The sequence below is a fragment of the Brassica napus genome, chromosome A9 (genome assembly GCF_020379485.1).
Source record: "Brassica napus cultivar Da-Ae chromosome A9, Da-Ae, whole genome shotgun sequence".
NCBI classification, from domain to species: Eukaryota; Viridiplantae; Streptophyta; class Magnoliopsida; order Brassicales; family Brassicaceae; genus Brassica; species Brassica napus.
This window is the reverse complement of record NC_063442.1, coordinates 14,770,776-14,783,773: the sequence shown is the minus strand read 5'-3', so window position 1 is coordinate 14,783,773 and position 12,998 is coordinate 14,770,776. Positions and strand designations below refer to the sequence as shown.

Here is a 12,998-nt window from a genome sequence, read left to right as displayed (position 1 = left end):
ATATAAAAAGAAGGTAGCATATTAAATTGCAAGCAAATAAGCCAAAGTATATCAAAGGATTCGGTTTCAAACCAAGTAGAAAGCCAATACCCGAACCAGCTACCATTTTCTATTAAATCGGAGTCCGGTTCAACCATGGAACTTTTAAATTTGACGAAGCGCACATGGAATAAAACCGGACCTAGAGGAATGTTTGTCTAATTGAATTCTTATTAGCAAGGACTTAATCATATGGTATATGTCATTGTCGCCAGATATTAACAATCAAAACAGATTAATTAAAGAGCATAATTTTATTCAATGACTAACCAACCAGCAAATATTTTAATTGTTATGTTTAACTAAGAGCTTGACTGGTTTTCCAGCTACCACCCGCAAACGCAGCTTTTGCGGTTGGTAGCGGTTGACAGCGTTTCGAAACAATCATACAAACCGCTACAAATCGCTTCAAGCCGCTCCGAACCTCTTAAATTCAAAAGCTGGTTCCAGCTAGCGTTTGCGGTTGCGGACGGTTGCGGGAGGATAATGTTTTTTCTTTTTAAAAAAAAACCATATAAATACAAAAATAAAAATATTCAATAAATTTTTTAAAATGGAATTATAAAAATACTAAAATATATATATTATATTTTAATTAATATTATAAAATTTAAAAATAAAAATATTTTCTATAATTTTAAAAATTTTAAACTATAACTTTGAAAATATAATTTACATATTTATTATAATATTATAATTTTTGATATTTTTATAATTATATAAAGTATAAATATTGTTAATTTATTATTTAACCGCTGCTGTATTTGGTAGTTAATCAGTCATAAGTATCCCGCAAACGCACCAATTTCTAACTGCAGAACCAGTCGTACAAATCTCTTAAAACTGCTAGAAACCGCAACCACCCGCATCCGCAAACGCCCGCAGCCGCAACCGCAACCGCTGCGTTTGAACCAGTCAGACCCTAAATCCCCATTATATTAATCATAGAGCATTACAACATGTTTTCGTAGCCACGTGTCATCACTATGATGATTTTTAAAATCCTTAAAAAAATAAGTTGGTCCATATAAATATATATTATATTTTTATTAAACTAACTATCAAATTGATTAGTAGTCTGCAAAAAAATATATTCAATTCTTTTCTTAAATAAAAGCTACGAAATAACCTTTTATGATTAACACATTATGAATAATATATATTTGATAACATTTTTGTACTCTCTCTTTTATGTTTAATTCTATATTACTAAAAGAAATTACACAATCGCATTAAACATTTAATAAAAAATATTTTTTTTTCTTATATGTTATATTTTAAATTTTTTAAAACAACTATAAATTACTAAAAATGGTAAAAGTCCTACATTGAAAAATATTGTGATAAATGGTTAAACTACTTTTTGTTAAAGCAAGATACAAATGATCATAAATCGTATGAAAATGAAGTCTCATAATATATATTAATATTAATATCATTTAAATTAAATTACATACTATATAAAAATATGTTAATTTCAAAATTTGCATTGAAAATTATTGAGATCTTAATATTTTAATTTTGAAATTTGTATTGAAAAATCTCACATTAAAAGTATTGTGATTAATGGTTCAAATTTTTGTTGCAGGAAATATGTAAATAATAATAAAATCATATGAGTAGGTAGTGTCAATAATAAAGATTTATATTGAAATAATATATATATATATATATGTATATATACATGTGAATATCACTAAACTTTAAATATATACCATATAAAGTAAATAAAATGATTGATTTGATTTATTTACCAAAAATATGATTGTAAATAAACAAAATGTATTAGTTTTGATTTATGTGCTTACTCTAATGTATATACTTTTAATACATATTATTTTTTTAAATAAGTGGTTTCTAATATGTTATTTGATCATGATAATCTCAGAAATACACTTTTTAAAAATTGAAGTGATTTTTAATAGTGGAAGCACTATATATATATATATATATTTATTTATTTCATTCAAATTAAATAATTTAGTCTTGATTTTTATCCATAAAAAAACTTTTAATGAAATATCATGACAAGATTCCAATCACCTTCTTTTGAATTTGTTCGAAGAATGAGAGATTCGAACATTCGTCTAATGTTTGGTTGTCCATAATATCCTATCTAGCTATTATAATTGTACGAATGAGATATTTGAACTATTTATTATAAGTTTTATGGTTTATCATTTAATAAATAAAACAGTTCTTAGTTTATACATTGTTTACGCATACTAGAATGGTAAAGTATTATATATATATATATATATATTTTTATCGGTATACTCTTAAGTAACTAAACCTCAAAAGCATATGTTAATAAAATAACTAATTTGTTTTGTTGTTCTAGAATTAGATGATTTTTAGACCGAACTGGTGAATATATACTAGTCATACATTTATATTTTGAGTATGCACTTATATTCTATAACAGCTTGATATATTAGATTTGAACACTAACCTGTGAATAGAGTTTGTCGGTGATTTTCTTCAAGATTTTGATTCGTAGATATGTATCTGGAGTGGAACTAATTTTTACAGATGTGCATCTTTTTAAATTGACACTTGTGTAATTTATCGAATTCACATAGAAGTTAAAAAAAGAAACAAAACTTATGTCAGTGAAACATAAAAGATAGTGAAAGCACAATTTTATGGAGGTAGAAAATAAAATCACTTATGGAAAGGTAATAGTAAACAAATAGAGAACATTCCCCTATCGTCATCTTCCTATCTGGTTTTGGTGATTTGTGTCAGCTGCAAAATCATTCTAACCACAAGCTCGACACTATGTTTTTTTGTGCATATGAAGTCTTAAAAATAATTAAAATGAGTTGTAATACGTTAACTCTTCAACAACGATGATATATTTAAGAGACTATAACATTTTTATTTTTCATATTACAATCGATAAAAAATTTAGTGTTATAATATGTTAAAACCATATAAAAACTCACTTGGCGCATGCACGCAGATTATCATCTAGTTTAGTACTATAAGTCGTCCTATATCAATGTTTACATAAAATCACAAAAGATGAAACATTAAATACGGAAAGGCAAAACAGAAATAGAAGTTAGCATATTAAATTGAAAATAAGCCAAAACATTTCAACGTAGTAAAACAACCTAGAAAGTTAATACTCGAGCCAGCTACCATTTTCTATTAAACCGGATACATGTTCGACCGATAATCTGGTTCACATAGAAGGTCAACGTACCAACATGGTCATCGATGTTAAACGGACCGTTTAAGTGACTCAACCCATAACGGATTTAGGTTGATTTATGAATCGTGTGGGCTGATCTGTCGAAGGTTTCGATTCGTATAGTATAGACATGCTCAGTTTGCAGGTTAAGCAATTTTGCGGGCAAACTTGTTGGTTACCATTGATAGTGTTTAGAATACGCTATATCGTTTATATAATTTGAATGTCAATTTAGAATAAGTGTCATTTACCCAAAAAATAATCTAGGAGTTTTTCTTTTGTAAATGGCATGCATTAGATTAAAAAATGTTTAGTAAATAAATGATAAAAATTATAAAAAACGGTAGAACATCAACAAATATATTTTATAACTATTATCGTTTAAATTATTCAGTTATAATATGCTACTTTAATTATCATCTAACACTTGTATCCAAAAATTAAAGAAGTTGAGAATCATCGATATACGAGGAACAAATGTTAAAAATCATCCACAAACCTACTAAATCAGTTAATTTAAGCCGTTGAAACTAGATCTCGACCCGCGCAACCGTGCGAGGTTTGTTTTCATTTATTTTTATATAAACAGTTTGTTTTCAATTCTAAATTGATATATATTATAGTATATGTGTATTGATACCACTCAAATTACCCTAAGGAGTGTTACTCTCATCAAAAGATGTTCAGATGTAGTACTTAGGGATCGAATCCACAAGGAGCTAGGGAACAATTAAATCTAGTGTTTATTAATTCTAAAAGTTGTAATGTTTTAAATGAAATAGCAATAGTAACTAGCGAGTAAATGATAAATGTAACTTAGGTTGGAAATGATATTAGATGCAGAACCACTATTCAGGTGTTGGAGATTATAATTCCTATAGATGCCTAACTGTTGCTTGCATGATATATTAGAGCTCATTCGCTTAACTCAGTGATCAGCTGTCGCATGTACCACTGGTTAACATACTAGATCTTGTGTCTCACTGGTTAAAATGCAGACACAAGAGAGTGTCGATCGATAGTCCATTAAGACGTCGACCGATACACCTTTGCCAAGATCGATCGATTGTCAGTTGAGGACATCGATCGACGGGTTCTAGCCAGGCCTATGCGCGAGTATGAAAATGCTCTACTAAGATTCTAAATTGGCGGTTAGCCCTCTCTAGCAATCCTAATATGATAGATAGATGTCAGGATGGGATAACAAGGGTGCTTGAATATGCAATCCTATGATCAAGTTCTAGTTAGCTAGGCTAAAACAAGCAATGAATACAAATCTATCATGAATATCACAACAAGACAGATCTATAGTTTGGGGCTAATCCCACAAACCTATCTGAACCCTGGATCTAACAGTTGAACTACTCAGACATAGAAAAGCAATTCATATCAATAGATAAATAGAAACTCATAGAATATATGATAAGAAACTGAAACAAGGAGTTCCAATCACAAGTGATCTTCTCTCCAAATGAAAGTTGTAACAAAACTAGGTCTAGAAAAGAAAAGCTCTCTCTGCCGTCAAAACACTTGCAGTATATATTCTACTAGGTTAAAAACTCGTCAGGGCATTTTGGTAATTTGGCTTGGCTTTGGTTTTTAAGTCTGCTGAATCCAAAATGTCGCGTCTGGTGTCTCGACATCGATCGATGACACTTGTGTACATCGATCGATATTAATCTTCATCTGTCGAGGCATTTCCTGATATCGATCGTCAGCACTGATGCGCATCGATCGATTATTCTTCCTCTCGTCGACCTCTAAGTGGTCAGCTCGGATGAAATGTCTTTTAAGCTCCAAAATGCTCCAAAGTCATAGCTTTACTCCGAAATGCACCTGAACCTGAAAACATAACATACCTAGAAGAGTAGAAAACATATATATATAGTAAAATACTAATATACCATGGATAAAAATGGGTCAAATCCAAGGTATATCAACTCCCCCAGACTTACCATTTTGCTTGTCCTCAAGCAAAACATACAGGCAGTTTCTCTGAAAGAGGTTTGAAAATATTTAGGGATTTAAAATTTTAAAAACATAGAAATCTTTCCTCAACAATTTTGCAACCACATTTAAAAAGTCATAATCACAAAAGCACACTATGCAATATCCTAGCTTAGCAACTATTTTTAACATAACACAACTCATCAATTCGCGTGTGACATCCCCTATACTGATTTCATTTCTTAGAATAAATATAAAGTGAATGCTTTACCTTGGGAGTATCGATCACAGGATGCAAGGATTTCAGACAGGTATCTGGAGCTGCATGTAAAAGTTAGTTCCTAGTTTTTCTCTCTCTAAATTTCTCTCTTGAGTCAAAGTCTGCTTCCATTGCAGGATCAGTGACCAAGATTGGACAGGTTTCCATGAATCAAAACTTAATGGTGGTTGCCACCAAGTTCTGTTCACTTCTTTTTGACCTATATCCAAGAGTTCTTTGCGAACGTGAGCCTTGAAGATTGCCGCCTCCAAGTCCCGTTTCGAACTCTTTAATTTGAGTCTTTATGAATCAAGCCTTAATGGTTTTAGCCACCAAGTTATGTTCAGACTCATCCTAATTAAACAATAGATCTTATTTATTATTATTTTTTTATATTTTTTATTTATATATATATATATATTATTTTTTATATACTAACTAATCTAGGATCGAAATCTAGAGAGAGAAAATGTGATAAATAATCTAAACCAGGCGTTACCTTCCAGACCTGTCTGAAGAATCTGATCCCATGTATACCAAGCCCCAAGACAAGCGGTTATGTCAGGTTTAGTGTTGGAATTCAATTTTGGCTACTTCATACGGTTCAAGGTAAGTGTGTAGTTGATAGGTTGATCCGCTTTAGCATCTTTAGTGCTATCTACAATCAGTAAATCTAAAATGGTGCTAAAGATTGGTTAGATATTCATGTTTAAATCAATATAGGATTATAGTCCCTATTTTTAATAGCTAAGCATCATTTATTTGAAATTCGTTTTTACATAAGACTAAAATAAATTATATCAGTAAATCTCCCTCCAGACATAAATTACACTGTCTTAGTGTAACTCAGCCGGAGTTATGATGAAAAGCTTATAATGTACGAAATGTAACAAGTAGGTAAGATACATCTGACCAGATTAAATATCGATCGATGTGTAAGTGTTACATCGATCGTCGTGTGGTTGCCTATGTCGAACGATGTCGACGTCTCATCGTCAGTCGATATTCAAGTCCTCCTACTTGGGTCTCCTAAATCTGAAAGAAATAAAACGAAAGAAATTAAATGCTAGCTAATAAAACCAAAGTAAAATACCTAATAGTGGGTTGCCTCCCACTCAGCGCTTGGTTATAGTCATTTAGCTTGACTGTGGTAGTGATTGGCTATTGGGTGGAGAAGCAGCTGCTTATTGGAAAGCAAGCATCCATGTCATCTCTGCGCATTCTAGACCAAGATGCAATGAAACTTCTTGTGGCCTCATCATTTCTTTTCCATTTGTCATCCATCTTCCCAAGTACATTGGAGATGTTCTGTAGCCTTTCTTGAATGTTGTCAATGCTGACCTGGTGCCAGCCTATGTTGTCATAGGCGTATGCTGAAAGATCTGTCAGTTCCTGTTGCATTGACTCTACTGTCTTGTGTATCAGCTGCTCGGCGATTGGTATAGATTCAGCGTCGATCGATGCGATGATGTGTTCGTTGGTCGATCTCGGCGAGTTGCCGTCGATCGATTTTGCTTTTGTCCTATCGATCGATGCTGATATCTAATGTTGAGCTGCGAGTTGCCTCTGAATGGCTTTGACTTCTTTCTGTAGCCATTCTGCATGGTTGTCTAGTCCACTGATTTTGTTGTCGAATGGAAAGTAGATGTCATCGCAGCGTTTGTCAAGTCGTTCCTCCATGGTGTCTAGAGCAGTGTAGATCTTGGATGTGATCTTGTCAACTTCTGCTGCTGTGTAAGGAAGTAACTCCACAGGTTTCTTGCCATCGATCCAGGGTCCTCTTAGCCTGTCGATCGATGCTGATTTTGCCTGCAAAAATCTTTGATTAGTAATGTTCTCAATATCCTTTTGGGCATCAAGTAATTGACTAGACAATTTGTTTAAATCTATCATGACTGGTGATATAAAATGGTCATGCATATCCTCGTAAGTCCTCAGCCTCTCATTCATGGCTGAGACTTTGGCGTCGAGCGATGTGAAGGAAGTGGCATATTCTGGAAGACAGATGTGGCTCTCTTCAAAAAGAGATGCTCTTTCCAGTATTTTCCTGATGTTGTCCTTTGTGACAGGTATCATCTCACCAGCTACGCCTCGTGCGTGTCCACGCTCATCTCTGTAGACTCCATATTCGTCCCTTTGTTCCCAAGTGAACTTTCTGGCTCCATACATGTCGAAAGCGCGGTTCCCACATTCATACCGTCTGTCGATCGACGTCGGTTCATCCATATCGATCGACGTTGGTGTTACCCTGTCGATCGATGTCTCCGTTGTACCGTCGATCGATGCTTGCCCTTTTGGTTGGCGTGATAGATCTGGGTTGATCTCTGTTGTGGCGACTCCTGCGTGGTTGTTAGGATCTGTTTGAATGACGTCTGGAGTGCCACGTTGCTGTAAGAATAGGTTGTCAGGTCCATTGGCTACTTGAAGGATGTCTGTTATGTCCTCTCTGGACACTTGTAAAATCCTTCCATCCATTGCACGTGCGTTGCCATCTGTGTCCCTGAAAATACCAAATTCATCAGGTGTTAGAAAACCGTAATCAATGTTTGCATAATTATTCAATTTAGAAATAGAAAGATTAGAGTTTAGAGTAGTATCGATCGATGTAGATACAGTTACATCGATCGATGGCAGTGTAATTTCTGCAGAACTTGTGTTCTTGAGATGATTGCTCTTCATGGATTTTTCTGTTGATGTAGAAGGAAGAATGTTCATCTTTTTTTGCTTGTGTGTTTGCTCTGATGTGTGTAGGTGGTTTAAGAGGTGCAAAACGATTTATATAGGTATATATAAACCTAGTTGGGAGGGAATATTCTCCTGCTCCTGGATTTTCGCTGCGGCGCGAATATCGATTGATGTTCCTTTGTGGATGTCGATCAATGTGAGCGGTTGTTTTGCTGGACGAGGGTGGGTATCGACTGATGCGGAGTGCACAGCGTCGAACGATGTTGGAAACGTGTTGGTGAACTTGTGTGTTTCAAGTCTTTCATCCTGCAAAGACATTTCTATTGCACGTTCTTTCCAGTAATCCTCATCGTATTCCTCGGTATGTTCCTCATTGGGTGAAGTAATTACAGTGTCAACTGCAAAACTTTCATGGAAACCACTGTCTGCCCAACTGCCTATGGAATAATCATCATGTCCTCTCTTGCTTGGAGGTTGGAAGGCAAAATGTTGGTGACAATAATTTGGTGAAGCGAAATGGTCAAGTGGGTGCATTACGTCGAGTGACGTGTTGTTGTGGTCATCGGTCACCATTGACACATTAGAATCGATCGATGGAAAGGTTAGGGTGTCGATCGATTCCGAGTACTCTGTTTCGTACTCCGATTCATACTCTGCTCCACAATGGCATGCGCCAATGAAGCCAAGTTCTTTCCCATAATCCACAGAATTAATGACCTTTCTCTTAAGTCGGATGGGGTCATAGTGGATATTTGGGTCTATGAGCGTTAGTGTTGGGGTCAAAAACGGTTACGACGGAATTACCACCCGAAAATCCTCGTAGATCGTATTTCCGAAAGAGTTAGTAAAAGAAGAGACGTAATTTTCGTAAAAATAACCTATACGAAGTTTTTACGAAGAAGTATCCTTTGGGATTCAAACCGAACAAACCAAGCTCGGTCGCTACGTAGCGACCAAGCGATCGTCCCGCTCGGTCGCTACGTAGCGACCGAGCTCGAGCCAAGGCTCGGTCGCTACGTAGCGACCGAGCGATCGTCCCGCTCGGTCGCTCCGTAGCGACCGAGCTCGAGCCGAAGCTCGGTCGCTACGTAGCGACCGAGCGATCGTCCCGCTCGGTCGCTACGTAGCGACCGAGCTCTAGCGACCGAGCACTCGTCTCACTCGGTCGCTACGTAGCGACCGGGCTCGAGCCAAAGTTCGGTCGCTGTGTAGCGATTGAACCTTTCCGAACATCGATACGACACCAGTCCATGCATTCTCGTCAAACCTTCGAATGCTATCTCCCGAAGACCGTAGCAAGCTCAGTCCATGTTTCCCGCTATCCTAATTCATCGATCAAACTTTGCGGATTAGAAACCGCAGAAAACTCGTAGTAAACGTGTCGAGTCGGAAAACGGCCCAAAGGGACCTAAAACACGATTCGAAGCCCATCCTACGATTTTCCTAACCAAAAGCCCGTAAACCACAGCATGGTTTACGCTTGGCCCACGAGGACGGATAAATGTCAAGTTTCCGCGGATAAATACGGAAGTTTTGAAGATAATTATGAAGAACGGGAAAAATGGAAAATCTCCATTTTATGCTATGACGGCTTAAGGGCAGAAGAGTAAAAGCGTAAACCGACCTTGGAACTAGTATATAAAGAGTCCTAGGCGAGGAGCAGAGGAGAGGACTTTTTCAGAGCAAACTTAGCACTTAGAGTAATTTAGGCAATTTTCCGTTTTTGTTATTTCGAGCTGCGACTCAATTAGGTTTAGCCGTCTTAGGGTTGTTAGAACTAGGAATCTCGCCGACAGCTCTCGAGCCCAGGCTTATACCTTGTTGTAACGCTCATACGCAGATTCGGAATAAGATCTACTTTGCTCTCTTTTCGATTTCTTATTTTTATCGCTGTTATTCTCGTGTTCTGATTGCTTGACGTGTGGTAATTAACAGATATCCGGGTCCTCTGGGAAACTAGGGTTTTCTTAGTTTCCTTATTTAAACGGAAATCGACAGTGTGAATTTCGGTTCCCACAGTTAGACACAATTTGTTCTTGTTCATGTCACATACAGCTTCTACTGTAGCTAGGAAAGATCTTCCAAGCAAAAGTGAAGAGTTGCAGTTAAGCTCGATGTCTAAGACATGAAAATCTACAGGGACAAGGGCATTACTAATATGTACCTCCAGATCTCTTATGATGCCTCCTGATCGTTTCTCTGAAAGATCCACGAAGGTGAAGGATTCTGTTGGGGGTTCGATGGTCAAACCAAGCTGGTCTGCCATGATCCTAGGGAGGATACTAACTGATGCTCCTGTGTCACACATTAAATGGGAAAATTCAACACCCTTGACTACGCATGGTATTGCGAACTTCCCAGGATCACTCTTCTTCGTCAATGTGATCCTGTGTTTCATCTTTCCTCTGACTTGATGAAACATTCTCCTAATGTCCTCCTCAGTTACCTTTGTTTCTCTGAAGAACATCCACAACCGGTGTGTGAAGTAAGCTTCATCAAAAGGTTTTTCGATTGGGATTCTGAGGACTCGTTTAGTGAAACCATTCATCTCCTTATCGTTAGCTTCCCTCTTAAGGTTTTTAGGAATCTTCCCTTTTATTTTCCTTAACCTTCTCCCTTCAGATTCTTGTTCTTCTTGAACAGATTCTGGTGAACTATTTAAACGGTTGGATTTTGGTTCGGGTGGGTTTGCTAATGGTTTAGGTGGTGGTCTGAGTGCATTGATGTAATCATTATCGATTGAAGGTAACCGCACTCGGTATGTCAGAGGTGCCTGTCGATCGATGGGAGGTGTGTTGTGACGATCGACGTCGGGCTCACTCTGTCGATCGATGGTTGGCTCAACCGATCGATAGATTTTATCATAGAAAGGGGAGGGTGGGTGAGGATGCTTAGCTGCGAATTCTTCATGAGTTAGAATTCGAACCGCATTGCATTCAGTCGAATTGGCAGACGTCATCGATCGATGACTGGAGCAATCCGTCCATCGATCTTCATCATGGTCTGTCGATCAATGCGAGTTCATCGACATCAGTCGACACCATTGGGATCCGCCGAGACTCATGGAGCTTTCAATTTCGAAATCTCCTTCCTCAAGCTTTTCATTTCTCACCACTTGCCATAAATCATCATCTATGATGGCATTTACGTGGTGTTTTCCTTTGTCGGCTCCTGCCTCTCTAGCGAAAGCTTCTTGCCTCTTTATAGTCTCGCCCGTCTGAATTACTTGAGTTTCAAGTTTTCTCACCTAAGTCCCTAAGGTCTCGATTTTGGTGTTCAGATTGTTGTAGGCAGAGTCTATCTTACTGTTGAAATCCATGGTAATTTGTTGTTGTCCCAACAGTACTCGATCAAGCATCTCTTCGATCTTGCTTTCCTGAGTCTGGGGTGGTGGATTTTGGTAGTAAGAGTTCGAGTAGCTCTTGCTGTTGTTGAAGGGTTTTTGAAATTGTGAATTTTGATTACTTCTTTGGCTATTTCCAAAGAAGTTTCTTTTTTTGCCCTAGTTTCCAAATTTCTAGAATCCGGTACCTCCGATGTAGTTCACATCTTCTTCTCCTTCTGTATCTGCTACTTCTCCTTCAGCTGAACAGACTTGCTTCTTAAGAAGCTCGTGCACCACATCTAACTTAGCTCTTACTTCGTCCATCTGTTCCTTCCCGATAGAGGCTACAGACTTCTTCCGTTCAGAGTCAGTGTTTTTGATGCTGCTGCTGTTAGCAAGGTTTTCGATAAGTCTCACAGCTTCCAACGGATTCCGAGTAGTGAAGTTTCCTTCACTCGCCGTATCAAGAGCCATTTGATACTGTAAGGCGAGACCTCGGAAGAAAGTGCTTAGCAGCTGCACTTCATTAAATCCGTGGTGTGGACAGTCTCGCTGGAAAAACCTAAATCTAATCCATGCATCTTTGAAGGACTCTCCAGCCTTCTGCGAGAATGTAGAAATTTTGTTTCGAAGTTCTTCAGCGCGCGCCTCGTCGAAGAAGTTTCGTAAAAAAACAATCTTGATGTCGCTCCAATATGTTAAAGATCTTGTGGGTTGCTGCCTAAGCCAGTGCATAGCTTCTCCATTCAGCGTGTATCTGAAGAGCTTGCACAGCAGGTAATCTTCGGGGACTCCTTCCATCCGAATGGCAGCGATTAGATCCTCGAATCGTTCCAAATGGTCCATAGGATGCTCGTGCGGTAACCCAGAGTCGGGTATCTGTGACACGAGAGTGTAGTATTGAGGCTTCAGCTCGAAATTCTGCTTCTGGATCTCTGGAAGTCGAATTGCTGATCTGTTGGAATAATACTCATCTGGGAGATTGTAGACGGCCAGTGGTTTCGATAGAGCGTCCTCATCTACAGGTTGAGCAGCTCCTGTAGCATCAGCATCAGGGATTACAGTTCCCTGAGCATCTATTTTCTGACATGTTGCATTACGCAGATGACCGGCCTGGTCATACAGGTTTCCGTTCTCATCCTGAGTTAGAATAATAATGTTTACCATTTTTGACGACACGGTATCGATCGACGTACGCGGTGTAGTATCGATCGTTGTCGAACGATTGGGATCGATCGACGATGACGGTCTGGTGTCGGTCGACGGTTGATTGTGCCTATCGATCGACGACAAAGTGGTTGTGTTGAGCGATGTGGAACGTTGACCTCTACGGATGGTGCGTTCCAAATGAGCAGGATCGTCTGAGAACAACAAGTCTTTCTCCTTGTTGCTTCTGGTACCGCTGGGCATGCACCTGAAAAGACAAGAAAAAGAAAAATTATTAGAAAAAGAGGGTAAAGAAAAGAGAAAAGAATTAATAAAACTAAATCTAATGGCGATCAAAGCTCCCCGGCAACGGCGCCAAATTTTATACCACTCAAGTT

At 37.8% G+C, this 12,998-nt stretch overlaps 1 non-coding gene across 1 annotated transcript; it reads left to right on the top strand.

Annotated features, from left to right (window-relative positions):
• Positions 1 to 11,983: 11,983 nt before the first annotated feature.
• On the top strand, positions 11,984 to 12,090 carry LOC125578737. The gene has a single exon (XR_007316820.1). It is a non-coding gene; the product is annotated as a small nucleolar RNA R71 (small nucleolar RNA).
• The last annotated feature ends 908 nt before the right edge of the window (positions 12,091 to 12,998 follow it).